Source organism: Symsagittifera roscoffensis, chromosome 2 (genome assembly GCF_963678635.1).
Source record: "Symsagittifera roscoffensis chromosome 2, txSymRosc1.1, whole genome shotgun sequence".
In the NCBI taxonomy this organism is placed as follows: Eukaryota; Metazoa; Xenacoelomorpha; order Acoela; family Convolutidae; genus Symsagittifera; species Symsagittifera roscoffensis.
Genome location: NC_087063.1, coordinates 1003885 through 1008820, shown reverse-complemented (window position 1 = coordinate 1008820; position 4936 = coordinate 1003885).

Here is a 4936-nt window from a genome sequence, read left to right as displayed (position 1 = left end):
CCGAGCACAAATTTTCCGGTACTTTCGTTACGAAAGTCGGAACAAAAAACTATCGAAAATGAGGAGTTCCTCGGAGACAATAGATGGAAAAGAGCCAATATTGAGCTTAACAACTGTCAACTTCAAGAAGTTCTCTTAATTTTTGAAATTAAAGTATTTTGGTCTGTGCGTTCAGCTTTTAAATCGACTGAACCGAACCAAAATTGGGTCAATAAAAATCTGAAAGTACTCACTCGATAAATTTGAGTGAAGCCAGTCACTTGTGAAAGAGTCCTTTTCCTGAAATTTATTTACTTAACGACCTTTAAAGAGTTCCCATCCTTCCGCACGTGACAATTTATCCGTTCCTGCAGCGTGCAAGAACATATTCCTCAAGAAAAATGCTTATGTTACTGTACCAGACAGACTGTCAAACTCTATTATACTATTAGCATACAGGAAAATGGATCGAATCATATCTTCAAAGGCTCCTCAAAAAGAGTGCAACTGTTTCAATCTTTCAACATTGTTGCACCAATATCACAAACTTAAGGTTCTCTGTATACCAAAGCTTTGCATTTATCTTATTTTCACGTACCTTTTGTTTCTTCAGTCGCATTGAAAATTCCCTAGTGAAAATGACTACTGCAAGTCTAATTTAACGTTGCGAACCGCCACTCCAACAACGCAACCATAGTTTGCTGCTAGTGTTGCGCCACCCACACCATCATAGTACCTTGACTACTTCGCCAGCAAACACTCCGATCTTTTTTCGCAACCAATCTGTATTCGAGTGAGAAAACTGTATACACTTATATACATACAACTTATACACCATTGTCTTCACTCCTCTCAACTTTTCCATTGTAGTTCTTAGATCACCGTTTTGTCGCATTACAACCCCTTCATGTGCGTCCGGTTGTTCGTCCCGCTGCAATCAATTCCTCTGCAGAGCACCCATCGAGCGCTTAGCATCATTGTAATTCTTAGATCACCGTTTTGTCGCATTACAACCCCTTCATGTGCGTCCGGTTGTTCGTCCCGCTGCAATCAATTCCTCTGCAGAGCATCCATCGAGCGCTTAGCATCATTGTAATTCTTAGATCACCGTTTTGTCGCATTACAACCCCTTCATGTGCGTCCGGTTGTTCGTCCCGCTGCAATCAATTCCTCTGCAGAGCATCCATCGAGCGCTTAGCATCATTGTAATTCTTAGATCACCGTTTTGTCGCATTACAACCCCTTCATGTGCGTCCGGTTGTTCGTCCCGCTGCAATCAATTCCTCTGCAGAGCATCCATCGAGCGCTTAGCATCATTGTAATTCTTAGATCACCGTTTTGTCGCATTACAACCCCTTCATGTGCGTCCGGTTGTTCGTCCCGCTGCAATCAATTCCTCTGCAGAGCACCCATCGAGCGCTTAGCATCATTGTAATTCTTAGATCACCGTTTTGTCGCATTACAACCCCTTCATGTGCGTCCGGTTGTTCGTCCCGCTGCAATCAATTCCTCTGCAGAGCATCCATCGAGCGCTTAGCATCATTGTAATTCTTAGATCACCGTTTTGTCGCATTACAACCCCTTCATGTGCGTCCGGTTGTTCGTCCCGCTGCAATCAATTCTTCTGCAGAGCATCCATCGAGCGCTTAGCATCATTGTAATTCTTAGATCACCGTTTTGTCGCATTACAACCCCTTCATGTGCGTCCGGTTGTTCGTCCCGCTGCAATCAATTCCTCTGCAGAGCACCCATCGAGCGCTTAGCATCATTGTAATTCTTAGATCACCGTTTTGTCGCATTACAACCCCTTCATGTGCGTCCGGTTGTTCGTCCCGCTGCAATCAATTCCTCTGCAGAGCATCCATCGAGCGCTTAGCATCATTGTAATTCTTAGATCACCGTTTTGTCGCATTACAACCCCTTCATGTGCGTCCGGTTGTTCGTCCCGCTGCAATCAATTCCTCTGCAGAGCATCCATCGAGCGCTTAGCATCATTGTAATTCTTAGATCACCGTTTTGTCGCATTACAACCCCTTCATGTGCGTCCGGTTGTTCGTCCCGCTGCAATCAATTCCTCTGCAGAGCACCCATCGAGCGCTTAGCATCATTGTAATTCTTAGATCACCGTTTTGTCGCATTACAACCCCTTCATGTGCGTCCGGTTGTTCGTCCCGCTGCAATCAATTCCTCTGCAGAGCATCCATCGAGCGCTTAGCATCATTGTAATTCTTAGATCACCGTTTTGTCGCATTACAACCCCTTCATGTGCGTCCGGTTGTTCGTCCCGCTGCAATCAATTCCTCTGCAGAGCACCCATCGAGCGCTTAGCATCATTGTAATTCTTAGATCACCGTTTTGTCGCATTACAACCCCTTCATGTGCGTCCGGTTGTTCGTCCCGCTGCAATCAATTCCTCTGCAGAGCATCCATCGAGCGCTTAGCATCATTGTAATTCTTAGATCACCGTTTTGTCGCATTACAACCCCTTCATGTGCGTCCGGTTGTTCGTCCCGCTGCAATCAATTCCTCTGCAGAGCATCCATCGAGCGCTTAGCATCATTGTAATTCTTAGATCACCGTTTTGTCGCATTACAACCCCTTCATGTGCGTCCGGTTGTTCGTCCCGCTGCAATCAATTCCTCTGCAGAGCACCCATCGAGCGCTTAGCATCATTGTAATTCTTAGATCACCGTTTTGTCGCATTACAACCCCTTCATGTGCGTCCGGTTGTTCGTCCCGCTGCAATCAATTCCTCTGCAGAGCATCCATCGAGCGCTTAGCATCATTGTAATTCTTAGATCACCGTTTTGTCGCATTACAACCCCTTCATGTGCGTCCGGTTGTTCGTCCCGCTGCAATCAATTCCTCTGCAGAGCATCCATCGAGCGCTTAGCATCATTGTAATTCTTAGATCACCGTTTTGTCGCATTACAACCCCTTCATGTGCGTCCGGTTGTTCGTCCCGCTGCAATCAATTCCTCTGCAGAGCACCCATCGAGCGCTTAGCATCATTGTAATTCTTAGATCACCGTTTTGTCGCATTACAACCCCTTCATGTGCGTCCGGTTGTTCGTCCCGCTGCAATCAATTCCTCTGCAGAGCACCCATCGAGCGCTTAGCATCATTGTAATTCTTAGATCACCGTTTTGTCGCATTACAACCCCTTCATGTGCGTCCGGTTGTTCGTCCCGCTGCAATCAATTCCTCTGCAGAGCATCCGTCGAGCGCTTAGCATCATTGTAATTCTTAGATCACCGTTTTGTCGCATTACAACCCCTTCATGTGCGTCCGGTTGTTCGTCCCGCTGCAATCAATTCCTCTGCAGAGCATCCGTCGAGCGCTTAGCATCATTGTAATTCTTAGATCACCGTTTTGTCGCATTACAACCCCTTCATGTGCGTCCGGTTGTTCGTCCCGCTGCAATCAATTCCTCTGCAGAGCATCCATCGAGCGCTTAGCATCATTGTAATTCTTAGATCACCGTTTTGTCGCATTACAACCCCTTCATGTGCGTCCGGTTGTTCGTCCCGCTGCAATCAATTCCTCTGCAGAGCATCCATCGAGCGCTTAGCATCATTGTAATTCTTAGATCACCGTTTTGTCGCATTACAACCCCTTCATGTGCGTCCGGTTGTTCGTCCCGCTGCAATCAATTCCTCTGCAGAGCATCCATCGAGCGCTTAGCATCATTGTAATTCTTAGATCACCGTTTTGTCGCATTACAACCCCTTCATGTGCGTCCGGTTGTTCGTCCCGCTGCAATCAATTCCTCTGCAGAGCATCCATCGAGCGCTTAGCATCATTGTAATTCTTAGATCACCGTTTTGTCGCATTACAACCCCTTCATGTGCGTCCGGTTGTTCGTCCCGCTGCAATCAATTCCTCTGCAGAGCATCCATCGAGCGCTTAGCATCATTGTAATTCTTAGATCACCGTTTTGTCGCATTACAACCCCTTCATGTGCGTCCGGTTGTTCGTCCCGCTGCAATCAATTCCTCTGCAGAGCATCCATCGAGCGCTTAGCATCATTGTAATTCTTAGATCACCGTTTTGTCGCATTACAACCCCTTCATGTGCGTCCGGTTGTTCGTCCCGCTGCAATCAATTCCTCTGCAGAGCATCCATCGAGCGCTTAGCATCATTGTAATTCTTAGATCACCGTTTTGTCGCATTACAACCCCTTCATGTGCGTCCGGTTGTTCGTCCCGCTGCAATCAATTCCTCTGCAGAGCATCCATCGAGCGCTTAGCATCATTGTAATTCTTAGATCACCGTTTTGTCGCATTACAACCCCTTCATGTGCGTCCGGTTGTTCGTCCCGCTGCAATCAATTCCTCTGCAGAGCATCCATCGAGCGCTTAGCATCATTGTAATTCTTAGATCACCGTTTTGTCGCATTACAACCCCTTCATGTGCGTCCGGTTGTTCGTCCCGCTGCAATCAATTCCTCTGCAGAGCATCCATCGAGCGCTTAGCATCATTGTAATTCTTAGATCACCGTTTTGTCGCATTACAACCCCTTCATGTGCGTCCGGTTGTTCGTCCCGCTGCAATCAATTCCTCTGCAGAGCATCCATCGAGCGCTTAGCATCATTGTAATTCTTAGATCACCGTTTTGTCGCATTACAACCCCTTCATGTGCGTCCGGTTGTTCGTCCCGCTGCAATCAATTCCTCTGCAGAGCATCCATCGAGCGCTTAGCATCATTGTAATTCTTAGATCACCGTTTTGTCGCATTACAACCCCTTCATGTGCGTCCGGTTGTTCGTCCCGCTGCAATCAATTCCTCTGCAGAGCATCCATCGAGCGCTTAGCATCATTGTAATTCTTAGATCACCGTTTTGTCGCATTACAACCCCTTCATGTGCGTCCGGTTGTTCGTCCCGCTGCAATCAATTCCTCTGCAGAGCATCCATCGAGCGCTTAGCATCATTGTAATTCTTAGATCACCGTTTTG